Below are 14,618 nucleotides of genomic sequence, written 5' to 3'. Positions count from 1 at the left end.
CTTGCTCCTGCTGAGGTCTCGACCCCCTCTATTTGGCCTACCTCTGGCCTTCAGCGGCAGGTCCTGGCGGTATCATCGCTGAGGATACACTCCGCAGCCATCTCTACCTTCCAGCCAGGCTAAGGTGGACGTTCCGTGTTCTCACGCTCTATGGGTTCGAGATCCCTCAAGGGCTTGGAGAGCTTGCACCCTCGGGTGCGCCGCCAGCCCCAACCTGGGACCTCAGCCTAGTTTTAATCAGACTTATGTCTCCCCCAGTCGAGCCGTTCACGACTGGCCCTCTGATATACCCGTCTTGGACGACAAACTTTCCTCGTAGCTGTTACATCGGCCGGACGGGTCTCCGAGCTCAGAGCTCTTACGAGGGTTCCGCCGTACACTAGGTTTCACAAAGACAAGGTGCAGTTATGACCGCACCCGGCTTTCCTCCCTAAGGTGGTTTCGGCCTTTCATGTTACCCACAGCTCAACGCAATGGGCACAACCATTGCACTCCCTGGACATCTGTGGAGTGCTCGCATTTATATTGCGCTGCCAGAACCATTTCGTAAGGTGCCCCAGCTCTGTCACGGTAGCGGGCCAAAGAGAGGGCTTGCTTGTTTTCCTCTCAGAGGATCACATCTCGGGTGATGGCAGACTTCTGCACTTGTTATGATTTGGCTCGTATTTCCCCAAGCCACATCATCGTGCAGTTTACCAGGGCTCAGGCTTCATCTGCCGCCTGGCTGGCTCGTGTTCCTACCCACGAGATCTGTCGCGCAGCTCCATTGGTCCTCGGTCCATACCTTTGCTTCGCAGTATGCCCTGGTTCAACAGTCAAGAGATGCTGTAGCCTCTGGCTCAGCAGTTTTCATTCTGCCACATTTCACTCCGACCCCACCGCCTACGTAAGGCTTGGGATTCACCTAACTGGAATGGATATGAGCAATCACTCGAAGAAGAAAAGACGGTTACTTACCTTTGTAACTGTTGTTCTTCGAGATGTGTTGCTCATATCCATTCCACACCCGCCCTCCTTCCCCACTGTCGGAGTAGCCGGCAAGAAGGAACTGAGGAGCGGGTGGGCCGGCAGGGATATATATCAAGCGCCATGATGGCGCCACTCTAGGGGGCGACCTGCCGGCCCACCGAGTTGCTAGGGTAAAAGTTTTCCGACGAATGTGCACGCGCGGCGCGCACACCTAACTGGAATGGATATGAGCAACACATCTCGAAGAACAACAGTTACAAAGGTAAGTAACCGTCTTTTCCAAAACCATCTACCAGGGGCCTGTGGCAGGTACACACACCACAGCCCTGGCAGTGCAGGGGCAAGAGGCGGTAGCTGTATGAGTCGTTTCCTGGGCTCTGCCCTGGACGTAGCCTGCCTACTGCCTCCTCTCCAAATGCCCAGGGAAGCCCTGGCCCAGCAGAGTGACTGTGGAACGCACTGACTGAGGGGTGTGGGTGTAATGCCCACTAGTACTGGCCCCAGGGACTACAGCGGCTTTCCTTGTACAATGACACAGGCTTGTGTGTGGTACTGGGGGTTCAACCCCCACTGAGTGCTGGAGCACTCGCCTACACAGGGGGCTGGGGAAGCAAAGAGATGGGGCTCTGTCCCTCTGTGGGGCCATGCTCTCGCCCCAGAGACAGCGGCTTGGTCCCCAGGGAGCACAGCAATGGCCCATGATGGTCTGGGTGTGAGAACCGTCCTGAAGCAGCTCACCCTGCTCTGCTTCCGGCAGCGCTGGAGCCGCTGGAAAGCCCAGGCTGCAAGGAGACAGCCTGAAACCTACCCCAAGGCTGGCAGGGCCTGGGAAGGGAGGCTGTCTCTGCTCTGCTGACTGCTTTTATCCCCTGCCCTGGGAATGAGAGCTGGGGAGGAGGCAGGTGCGGCTGGAAGCTCAGTGGGAGCCCAGCCTCACCTCCAATCTGTGAGCAGCTCAGCACCAGACCACCCAAATCCTAGCCAGGCTCCACAGCACCAGCCCCAGAGTGCATGGCAGGGGTCTCTTAGCCCGAGTGTCTGCCAGGGAGGATCTGTCCATCGCCCCCAGCACCTGCCCCAGTGCGCAGGAGCCTCACCAGGTACTTCAGCAGGAGACGGATTCCCGGTTCTTGGAGTGAAGCTTGTCAGTCTCTTGTCCCAGCTGCAGGAGGCTCACAGACGCCAGCTGCGAGGAGGGAGAGAGAGTTGAGCTCTCGGCTCTGCTACGGTGCCTCAGCAGGGCCTCCAGTTACTGAGGGAAGCAAACCCACAGAGGCCCCTGGCCTGCTCTGTTGCTTTTTGGGCCTTGCCTGCACCAGGATCAATGGGATCAAAGAGACGACAGGGCTGGGAGCCCGTCTCTGACACCAGCCTCAGCTGGGCGGGAGGAGCAAGGTGAAAATGCTCCTGGAGCACCTGGCCTGCTGCCAACTGTGCATTGGCCAGATCTGCAAAAGGGCTCAGCTCCCATTGTTCGGGGGGGGGGAGGTTTCTCTACTGTTCCTAATGGGAGGGATTCATTCTCAGCAGAGGGGGAGTCTCCACTGCTGGGGCGGGGGGGGGGTTATCACTGTTTGCAGTGAGGAGAGGTGGTTCTCCATTATTCACAGTGGGGGAGAAGGAATTCTCCATTGTTCTCAATGAGGGAGGAGATTTTCCATTGTTCTGTGTGCAGGGAACTGGATTCTCCATTGTTCTCAGTGCAGGGGAGGGGGAATTCTCCATTGTTCTCAGGGGGGAGCTAGGGTGACCAGACAGCAAATGTGAAAAATCAGGACGAGGTGGGGGGTAATAGAAGCCTATATATGAAAAAGATCCAGAAATCGGGACTGTCCCTATAAAACCGGGACATCTGGTCACACTAGGGGGAGCTGCTGGGTGCTCAGCACTTTTGACAGTCCCTCCCCACCTCTCCAATCCCATTAGCTGAATCTCAGAACGGGGTCAAGCAGGGCCCAAAGAGCGGGGCAGCCAGAGGCTCCCAGACTCGGGGGATGATGACACACACCCAGGTGAAAGGCTGGCTCTGCTTTCCCTAGTGCTGGGCCCAGACTCACATCTTCACCTCCACCCGCCTTACCAGTCCACGTGTGGGATACAATATCCCCCCGATCCCAGCCAGCCATGGGTTGGGGGGCAAGCCACGGCCAGGCCTCAGCCCCTCTCTGCCACTCACACACTGTAACAATTGCTTCTTCCAGAGACCTGGGCCTTCTGCCAGCTCAACCCCCTGAGACGGCCTGGGAGCTGCGAGGTTAGTGCTGCCATGTGCCGGGCACGGAAGGAAACACAGGTGCATCAGGCTTGCCACACTTAATCAGAGCAGGGTCCCTCTAGCACAGGATCCCACCTCTGGCAGAGGCACCCTCTGCTTCAGAGCAAGGTGTAGCAGCCCCCCTAGTGAGCAGTGGTGGAATAATCTTCCTGACCCTGCTCAGCCAGTGCATGGTTTGCCCTGAAGCAGGAGGAGATTACAGTCTGAGCCCATGTCTACACTACCGGCACCACGACAGTGCTGTAGCCAAGCTGTAGTGGCATATTGTCAACACTTCCTACAGCAAGAGAAGGGGTTTTTCCATTGCACTAGGAGCCCCCTCAGCCCCTCGAGTTATGGTAGTTGGCTTGAGGGAAACATTCTTCCCTCAACCTGGCTGCATCTCCATTGGGGGGCGGGGGGTGTCGGTCACACACCCCTGAGCGCTGCAGCTACAGCAACCTAACTTCTAAGTGTAGAACAGGTCTAAACAGACAGACTGACAGACCCATCTCCACGAGCAAGCACCCCTCTGCTCCATGCTGGGGTAGCTGAGAACAGCGCCCCCTAGTGAGTCACCCGCACCACTGGCCCCAAGCCATGGGGCACGACAGGACCCCCATCCCTGAAACATTCCCAGCTGCAGTGGGCTGTGTGCTGCCCAGGGGGACAGTGCTGATGATCTAACAGGCTCTGTGATTCTTCATGCCCCCTGTGAAGGGTAACCCGGGCTTGGCACCTGTCCTTAGCATTATTTATCTCTGCAGATGCCCAGACACATCCCATGCCCTGCATCTGTCTCCAGATCTCTGTACTGGCTGATGAGGGCAGCAGGTCGCGGTGTGGAGCAGCAGGCAGTGAATGGGCATGCAGAGGACAGATGGTTTGCTTTCAGCTGCACTGGCAAACAAGCTCCCCGCAGCTGAGAGCCCAGCACTCCCTGCCCCTGGCATGCTCTCACTACCATCCAGCTGTGAGGCTCTCCAAGGAGCGGCCTCAGCTCCTCCACCGGTGTCCAGGCTTTGCAAAGTGCCTGGATTTCCTCCTGTAGAATTTGCACATTGATGCTGGGGTCTGGCCCCCGCCAAACGAGAATATGCCAACGTATCTGATCTCACATGCACCGAGGTCACTTAGGAGCAGCTTCATTGCAGTAAATGGAGATACACCAGTGCAAGCGAGATTAGGAGCAGGCCTGAGGAACCAGCCCCGCGAGCCATGCGTCACTCAGCGGCTCGAGCCTGCCAGACCCTTAGCCTAGGGTAGAGGCTCGAGGATACAGCTCTGCACTAGGACCCAGGAGACTAGGCCTGTAGTCCTGGCTTCCAGCTGGTTATAGGGTGACCAGACATTCTGTTTTTAAAGGGACAGTCCTGTATTTAAGCCTTCTTGCAGGTGTCCTGGCTTTTTCTTAAAAATGAGAAAATTGTCCTGTATTTTTTGTCTCCCTCCCCTTCCCCACATCAGCATTGGCAGGTCCTGCTGCTGGCTGGATCCCTGCTTGCCAGCCACCGGCTCACCAGTGTTGAGTGGGGGGTCCAGTGGCCAACAATGGGGGTGTGTGTGCAAGGCTGGTGGCGGGGCAAAGCTGCAGCACGCAGGGCTGGCTGCTTCCCCTGCTGGTCCATTGGCTCAGCCCCTGCTGTGCACCGGTTGTCAGCCAGCAGGGCCCTGTCCCCAGTCTTGTTTCTGGCCGGCACTGGCTGTGCACTGCGAGCTACGGTGGCTGGTGTGTGCGGGCAGGCACCAGCCGGTTACGTGTCACCTCTGCTGCCCTTTACATGTTCCCCCTTTCACTTTCCTCTCCCTGCTTTTCCCCTTCACCCCCACCCACCTCCGCCCATCCCTGCTGTTCCTGCATAATCCACCTCCACGGGACCTGTCTCACTTCCAGCATTGTGCAGAGACCCAGCCCCTGGTCAGAGTGCGCAGCTCATCAGCAGCCTGGCCAGCAGGCTCCTTCCTTCCCACACTGCCTCTGGCTGGGCTGGCAACCTGGGAAAGCCCAAGATCTCCGGCCCAGGACACTGACCAGGAGAAGCCGAGCTCTGCATGTGCCACAGCCCTGCACAGGGCTGGCACGGGAAGCCTCTCTGCCCCTCAGCTAAGCACACATACACACACACGCGCACACACACACGCATGCACACACACACACGCTTGCACACACACACACACACCCCCCACGTCTGGAAGCAGCTCCCATCTCTTCCCTCCCGCAGTGCCGAAAGGCTTCTGCTGGCCACATTCTGCTGCGAACCCTGGCAGAAATCTGGGGGTGTGTGTGTGAAGGGGCATGTGACCCTGCATCCCCCTGCCCCAGGTGTTGCCTTGGGAAGACACCCTCCTTATGCGAGAGAGGTGTGTGGGAGTGTGTGTGTGTGTGTGTTGTCACCTCTCCCTGTGTGAACCCTAAAGCCTGAAAGATAAGAAGGTACATAAAAAGAATCCAACTACGCAGTATTTCTTTTTAACAAGGGCTCAGTCAACTTGATGTTAATTTGAACGTTTGTGCTGCATAGTTCGGATTGATTGCAGCTGAACTTGCTTGAATTCGAGTAATTTTACCAGGTGTCCCATATCCAGCATAGATAAATATGGTCACCCTACTGGGTGACCTTGGGACAAACTCTCTGCCTTGGATTCCCACCTGTAAAATGGGACTGTGATACTGCCCTCCTTTGTAAGGCACTGCAGAGAGCTGCGAAGGACTGAGACTGAGGGATTATTAGCTGGCGACAGTAGTAGTCTGTTACCCTCTAGGTGGACTGGGGAAACATTAGGGGAAATGCAGTTTCAGTTCCCGGTTCTGCCAGACTTCCTGCATGACTCTGGTACTTGAGACATGGCCACACTGCAGTGAAACACCCACAGCTGGCCTGTGTCAGCTGACGTGGGCTACGAGGCTGTTTAACCGGGATGTCAAACCGGGTGGGTCACCGAGCCTGTGCTCAAGCATGAGCCTGAATGTCTACACCACAGTTCAACAGCTCCAGATCCTGTTCTCGAGCCAGCTGACTCAGGCCAGGCCCGCAGGCATTTAATAACAGTGTCAACATATCCTTAGTCTCTCTGTGCCTCAGTTCCTCAGCTGCATGATGGGGATGCTAGCCCTGCCTTGCCCCCATGGGGTGTGTGGGGATTAATACATTAAAGATTGGGAGATGCCCAGATGTTACAGAAATGACTAAGCTAGCCCAATGTACAAGTCTGTTACACTGTGATGCTTCTTCAGTAGGAAGTGAACTGAGAACTAACAACTCGTTACACATTGTGGGCCATCGGGAGATGCCAGCTTTTGGTTACTACCATCCTAAGCCAGACCAAACCAGCAACTGATCCCTGAGCTCTCGATAAGGTTTGTGGCTGCAGGTGAAAGTCCACAGAAAGGACGCCACTGGCTTGTTTTGCGATCTCTGACGTTTCTAATCAACAATGAATCAGGTTCACTCCCTAGCTGGCTGTTTTCCCACAGGTCAAAAATAAGTTTGACGCACAAGCCCTTTCCAATCCCCCAATTCCTCCGTCAATCACTCACCGCGAGCTGGGGAGAATGGCACAGGATTTATTTCCCCTCGTGTCTGGCCTTGGGACTCCAGAATTGCATGAAGCAAGGGCTCAAAAGCATGGAAAGCCTGAAACACTCGGAGACAAAAGAACCGGGAGGCACTGGGAACCAGGCAGTGACTTGTTCCTTGCTAAATTCCCCCAGCTTAACAGATGGGCAGGCAAAGCCCTGCCAAGATTGAGCTGTGCAGATAGGAGTAAATTGCAATCTTATTTAATATGCCATCGTATTGCTCTCCAAAGGCTCTCGCTTCTCTTTCCTCAAAAGGAATTTCAATGTCTCTGAAGAGCTCAAACAAGAACTCCCCGGGGAAGGAATCATTGTTTATTGACAGACTTAGCAGCAGCAGCAGCTCCCTGCTACTTTCCCCTGGGCTATGGTTAATTAGCTTATGTGATAGCACAGCAGCGCCTAGAGACGCAAAGGGCAGGGATGGACAGGTAAACACTGGGAGACAGCCCCTCTCCAAAGACCTTACAGGGAAGAAGACAGACAAAGGGGCAGAGGCAGGTGAAGTGACTTGACTAAGGTCACACATCAGGTCAGTAGCAGAGCCAGGATTAGACTACAACTCTTTCCATATCCTACCCTGGGGCCTTACCCACCAGCCTATGCCAGAGCCTCCAACCAGCCTTTACCCCATTCAGGGGGGAACTGGCTGCCCAGCCAGCCCAGCTGGACTCATTTGGATTTTAAATGAAGCCAGCAACCACTTTGCACTGCCCAGAAGAGTCCCTTCCCCCGCCAGAGTGACTGGACTGCTCCATGCGCTGGGCCATAAACCTCACTCCGGCTCAACCAGGAATTAGCTCCGGGCAGTGCCATGGCCTGGGCTAGGCAGCAGCTCAGACTACATGGTCACAGTCTCCCTTCTGACCTAACACTGACTCTGTGACGCAGAAGCTGAGCCGCCTGGACCTGCCAGATTGCTGCTGATGTCATTGAGCGTTTAGCTGCAGCGAGATTGGGCCCTCCCGTGTCTTGGAAGCTGAGAGAGTCATGGCACCAGGCTCAAACGTATTTCAAACTCCTTGGTTCATTGACAGGCTGTCACAAGGAGACTCATAGACTTTAAGGCCAGAAGGGACCATCATGATCATCTAGTCTGACCTCCGGCACATTACAGGCCACAGAACCTCGCCCCCCGACTCCTGGAATAGGCCCCTAACCTCTGGCTGAGTTACTGATGTCCTCATATCAGGATGTAATGACTTCAAGTTACAGAGAATCCACCATTTACACTAGTTTACACCTGCAAGTGACCCGTGCCTCATGCTGCAGAGGAAGACGAAATCCCCCACAGCCTCTGCCAATCTAATCTAAGGGGAAATTCCTTCCTGGCCCAAGATATGGTGATCGTAGACCTTGAGCATGTGGGCAAGACCCAGAGCCCACCCCAGCTAGTGTCTCTTCACTGGCGATTGGAGGTATTTGCTGCTAGCTGTCACAGATTGGCAGTCCCATCATCCCATATTCACCAGAAATGTATCAAGTTCAGACAGCTGCTGGGGAGGTCCCCCACTGAAGGGCTGTGAATAAGAGAAAACCTGATAAGAGATAACAGCATCAAGCTCTGGGCGGGCATCAAACACCAGGACCCGGCTGTCCCACTCAGCTGTACCCTTCTCTGCTCAGCCCCTACCGGGCTTCTCTGAAGCCAATCAAGGGTTAGGGGTGCTAGGACCCAGCCTCATGCCTGCAGGGCATTTTGCAGGTGTGAAAGTGAGAGTACAAAAGGGGTAGGCAGATCTCATCTGTGCTATACCACCCCTGCCCCAGTTCTGATTTTGAGGGATGCTGAGCAGCTGAAACACCAGCTAAAACCAATATGAGCAGTGGATGCTCAGCAGCTTCTAAAAGACAGGCCCAGGGGCCTTGAGTTGGAACCCACAAACAGTGGCCCCCCAAGTCATTCTTATAAATGTGGCTGGCAGCTCTAACCCCCCCCCCCCCCCCGGCTGCAAGCCACTGAGATGGGACTTGTCCTGGGCTGGCCAGAAGAGCTCGATTTGATGTCCTCAGCTCTCATTGACCTTCAGCCCCTGTCTGCCTCTAGCATCCCAAAGCACTTTGCACATGTCAATGTACACCCACAACCGGCTCAGTATCACCCCCTTTTACAGAAAGGAAAAAACGGGGGCCAAGAGAAAGGACTCGCCCATCTCCCGCAGTAGGATAAGGAATAGAACCCAGGAGTCCTGACTACCAGGCCCCCAGCTCTAACCAACAGTCCACACTGTGTTCCTCAAAATAGAAGCCCACAGTCCTGCCTCCCAGACTGCTGCTCTACCCTGGGCCCACACTCCCTTCAGCGATTGGAGTAGATCCTGACCCCAAGTCACCTTTGGCTAATGATAACACCCCATGGAGCCCTCAGGCACATGAACACCCCGTGTGGATGCAGGTCTGCCCAAGGGGCGGGGGAGCAAGTGGGGCAATTTCCCCCGGGCCCTGCAGGGGCCCCCACGAGAGCTTTTTGGGGCCCCCGGAGCGGGATTCTTCACTCACTCCAGGGGCCCTGGAAAACTCTCGAGGGGCTTGGGGCTCCGGAGCTTCTTCCGCTCCAGGTCTTTGGTGGCAATTCAGCAGTGGGGGGTCCTTCCGCTCTGGGACCTGCCGCTGAAGTGCCAGCTCTTCGGGGCACATCGGCAGCAGGTCCCAGAACAGAAGGGCCCCCCACTGCCAAATTTCCGCCGAAGACCTGGCTGCACTTCAGCGGCGGGTCCTGCTTCGGCAGTAATTCGGCGGTGGGGGGTCCTTCCGCCTCAGAGTGGAAGGACCCCCCTGCCAGCAAAGACTGGGAGCAGAAGAATCTCTGGGGGCCCAGGGCCCGCGAGAGTTTTCCGGGGCCCCTGGAGCGAGTGAAGGACCCCACTACAGGGGCCCCGAAAAACTCGTGGGGGCCCCTGCGGGGCCCAGGGCCTGGGGCAAAATGCCCCACTTGCCCCCCCCGGGCGGCCCTGTGCCTAGGAGGGGGCCAATGATGACCCACTGATCCCCCATGTGTTCTGTCCTCACTGTGGGAAGGAGGCAGGCTCCAGCCTATCCCAGAGGCCTCATCAAGAACACAGGGATCTAGGGCCATGGAGAGCTGGTGAGTCTCACCTGCTGGGAACTCTGGGAATCTATACCTGGCTGCCCTTTATTTGCAATAAGCATGATAAATGATTGAGAGGAGCAACTGACATGCCCCCCAGGGTAGGAGGAGATGCCGATCCAGCCCAGATCCAGGAGGGGTGACATCCCTACCTAGCCCAGCCAGGCTAACCCCTGAAGGGTGCAGCCCCTGACCCACTATGACAGCTCAGTCAGTGGGGCAGCTGCCCTCAGACTGAGATGCATAGTGGGACTCGCGTCTACTCTGCAAAGGCATGATGCTGCCCAGCTCTGGCTCCCAGCACTAGGCCATTCATGACCCACCACAACTATCACAGTGGCCGGCTGACGGAACCTCTCCAAGCCCTCTCCAAGCCCCCGAGATGTATGGGAATGTGCTGTAGCGGGAGCCGTCAGCTGTCGCCAGTCCATCAGGTCTTCGAGCCTCTGAATCCAAGCTGTCTGGGGGCAGCAGCGCGAATGGCAGGGCAATAAGTGGAAGTGGGACCCCACCTGCCAAGCGAGAAGGCTAGGCCTGGATCCAAAGAGAGCGGGCAGAGAGGAAATGCCCCCCAGAGGTGACAGCCAAGGCAATGCCAGTGCCAGCTGCATCGCTCTTCTGTGCAAGCCTCCCTCTGGTAACCAGCTCAGCTCTAAGGCATCCAGAAACCTGTTGTCAACCTCATGGCAGTTGCTGAGCTGACTGGCTGTCACCGGGTAGGACATGCCAGCGACACTGGAGAGGGCTGTGAATGGCTCTGAGAGAGGGAAGGCTGAGCCCAATCAGTGCAGCTCACCAGCCAGCACCTGTCCCAGACACAGGGCCCGGCTACACTAGGGAAGTGGCGCTTTGCTGACACTGGCCAGGTGAGCTGCATTCCATCCCTCCGTGCAGCAATGCAACTGGGCACTAGGCTGCCCCAGATTTTCCCACGATCCAGTGTGACCCGCAGAGCCCCTTCCCAGTAAGAAAGGGAGAGCCTAGCATGATCTGGCCCTAGGTCCAGCCCTTGGAGGTTCCTCCTCCACCTCCATCTCTGTCAGAGGCAGCCACACGGGCTCTTTCTCCGTCTGCATCATGGACCTGAGAGACCTGCCAGGAGCTGGTACCAGAGTGGTGGCAGGTAAATCCAGGGCAGTGTGGGGGGCAGGGCTGACAGTGGGATGGGATGGAGCAGTGCAGCAGTGGTAGGTTCCAGAGCTGGTGGGACATGAGTGACTCTCAGTGATCCCACAGCCCTTACTGCAGGGGGGACTGGGTCCCAGGGTCTCAGTCCAGCTTCTAGTGTCCGTGGTGGCATGTGCCCACTATTGGCCTCCTGGTTGGGATCTCAGCCTCCCTGCTGGCTATGAGCAAGCCCTAATCCTCAGGGAGGAGGAGACTGATGGGGGCTGGATGGGCTGCGCCCGCTGGGAAGAAGCAGGGGGACGGGGGTGTCCAGGCTCTCCAAGGACAGGGCCCTGAATTCACATCACTCAGATGGGCTTGTTCTTTAGACAGCTTAAGGGAGAGATGCAGGCAGCCCAGAGAGAGATAGCAGCAGGTCGTTCTCAGCTAGCTCAGCTGGAGCTCCACAGCACCAGATGTGCCACGGCCGCAGCGCGTACATCAGAGAGCTGATCCCCCATGTGTGCTCCAGCACAGCCCCTGCCTGGCAACTGAGCCAGCTGCAAATTCCAGCATGACACAGCCCCCTCAGCTTGGCTTCCTTTGCCCCTGTGTCAAGCCCCAAGTCACGCCTGGGTGGGGTGGGTTTTCCTGACCTCAATGTCCAGCTCTCAGCCTCAGCCCTGGCCACGTTATCGCCTCGTGATCTGGTAAGGCCCATTTGGCAGTGCTGAGCCTGTGATTACTGTCCTTCCATGCCTGCTGGAGGTGAGTAACCCCATTACCATTCTCCTCACCCCTCCATTCTGCTGGGAACCTCCAGTCCTACTTCCCTGTAATTGCTCTGTGGCTCTGGAGGCATTCGCTCCCTCACTACCGGTGCAAAATGAGTTCCACTCACTCCTTATGTGTGCTGCATTGCTGATAATAAAGCCATTAACTCTGTCAATGAAAAATCACCTTGTTTACATCCCGCTGGCGCTTCTCCACCCACTGGCTTCACCGCGTGTGCAAATACAGGATCACTTTGTCCACCACTCTAATGCAGCCACATGTAGGATTGAACACAACAGCAACACAACAGGAGAGGACCCCTGGGCGCGCAGGGGAATATTGGTGATGTTGCTGAAATCAACACCTACCCCAGGGCCAAACCCAAACTAAATACCAACCTAGTTACACATCCATGGGTCCGAAATGGAGAATCAGAACATCCCTGGCCCAGTCTGACATCCTAACCCAGCATCTCCCCGAAGATCATGGGAGCAGGATAACCTAGTTCCCTCCCATTTCCAGCTTGACTTTGTTTGAAGATCTGGCCCCACAGCAGCACCGCGCAGTTCCGACCTGCTTGAAAACCCCAGGTGAGCCCAAAGGGGCCAGCATGCAGCTTGCCGGACCCATCCCACCATCTCTGAACACGCTCCCGCCCGTAACACGGTGCCCATCCCATCTATACAGAGAGGGGCTCCTCCCCCAGCTCTGCCCCGGCAAACACAGCCCCAGACAGCCCTGTCTTTAAACTGCCATAGCACAAGGCAGCACCTAGCCAGATGTCTAATGTGTTGTCTGCTACTGCCCCCTGGGGCTCATGCAGGGTATGACTGCCCTGACCCAATTAACCCAGGTACTGATATTCTCCCAGCTCTGCCTGGGCTCTTCCCTGCAGATAGCCCCACACTGTCCAGAGACCTAACCCTTCCTAGGTGTTTCTCAGGCCTGTCCCCTGGCTGGTCCCCATCAATGGCCCTGGGAAGCACAAGCAGTAAAACAGGACAGCACCTAGATACATCCATCCCTCCTGCCTGTGTTGGCCGAACTTCTGGGGATCCACGATGGTGGCGACCATCCCCTCCAACGTGGATCAGGGCACATGGCTGTGTCTCCCAGCCCCAAACACCTGGGTCTTGCTCCCAGCAATGCTCCCTGCCCACTCCCCACCACTGCTTGGACCCCAGCCAAGCAGGCGTTTGCATGCAGTGTGCTGGCAGATTCATGGCCTCTCCCTCTCCAGGTCCCTCAGTCTGGGCTGGACCCTCTGGCTGCTAGAGGCACCATCTGGGCACCCTGCTCTTTCTAGCCAGGTGGCTGCTGACACCGCGCTAGTTCTACTGCAGCAGCCAGTTCCTTCCTCACAGGTTCTCCATGCTCTGAGGGTGCAGCCCAACCCCCTGGGGAACAGCAGAGGGCCTGGCTCTGCCTGAGGGGAGAAGGGATGGCTGGGGACAGAGCTGTAATCCCAGCTGCACCTTCCCCACTGCTCCTGTATGCTCATCCCCCATGACACTGCCACAAGCCCAGCTCTCAAAGCACTGGGACAGCCCAGCCCTGCCTGCACAAGGACATTGGAGGTCAGTGGAGGATGGGACCCAACCAGCAGCCCCAGGCAGCTCTTTCCTAAGCTGTATGGTTCTTGGCTCCCCTCCACCTCTCACTGATCATCACCGGCTCCAGCCGCATTAGCCCAGCCCAGTCCATCTGCCAGGTGCAAGCGGCATCCAGGCCTGGAGTGACTCATTCCCAGCCCTGCTGAGCACCTCCACATCTGACAGGCCTCAGCATGACAGACTAGCTCAGCCTGCAGGTGGCAGGTGTGTGCTGCCATCACAAGATCCCGTGGCCAGCGCCCTTGTGTGATTTGCCTGAATCTAACCAGGGTGACTGTCACCCCTGCACGGGGTGTGGCACAGGCCAGCGGGCCACATGGCCAGATACAATGCCCTCCTCTTGGAGCTGCAGAACCCATCTTGCTAAATGGAGCTGGAGTGGGGTTCCCAGCCCCCTGTCCATGGCTCTGAAAAATGGGCAAGTGCTGGCATGTGCCTCTCTGGCAGCATGGGCACGTTCATACTGAGCCAGTCCAATGCCTGGTCACCACACCCCACTACTTGACTGTCTATGGGCTGCTGTACAGTAAATACCCCACAGCACCTCTGCATTCACACCCAGCATCATTAACATACACTCCGCCCAGCTTTCACACCCTGCGTCATTAACACACACCCTGCCCAGCATTTACACCCTGCATCATTAACATACACCCCGCCCAGCATTCACACCCTGCGTCATTAACACACACCTGCCCAGCATTCACACCCTGCATCATTAACATACACCCTGCCCAGCATTCACACCCTGCATCATTGACATACACACTGCTCTGCATTGGCACCCTGTGTCAACACAAAGACCCTGTTCTTCTCTGCATTCACACCCTGTATGATTTAACACACACCCTGCTCTGCATTCACACCCTGCATTAACAGACTCCCTGCCCAGCTCTGCATTCACACCTTGTGTCATTAACACATTGTCACAGAGCGTGGGGGAACACAAGGCCCTACACCCTCGGCTTCCTGCAACTCACCATGACTCTCAGCCAGCCAGTAAAGCAGAAGGTTTATTTAGATGACAGGAACACAGTCCAAGACAGGTCTTGCAGGCACGGACAACAGGATCCTCCCCAATTAGGTCCATCTTGGGGTCCCAGGGGCACCACAGCCCCATTGGGGAATCAGAGCCCCGTCTGCGCTTCCCTCCATTCCTTAGCCAGCTCCTGAAAACTCCCTCTCTCCCCCCCCCGGGTCTCCTCTCCCAGCCTTTGTTCAGCTTCCCGGGCAGAG

The 14,618-nt window shown here is 56.6% G+C and overlaps 1 pseudogene; it reads right to left on the bottom strand.

The window, feature by feature from the left end:
• Positions 1-2,074: 2,074 nt before the first annotated feature.
• LOC127034935 (nck-associated protein 1-like) overlaps positions 2,075-14,618 on the bottom strand; it is a 52,037-nt pseudogene continuing 39,493 nt past the window's right edge.

This window comes from Gopherus flavomarginatus, chromosome 15, assembly GCF_025201925.1.
Source record: "Gopherus flavomarginatus isolate rGopFla2 chromosome 15, rGopFla2.mat.asm, whole genome shotgun sequence".
NCBI lineage: Eukaryota > Metazoa > Chordata > Testudines > Testudinidae > Gopherus > Gopherus flavomarginatus.
This window is presented reverse-complemented; position numbering and strand designations above follow the sequence as displayed.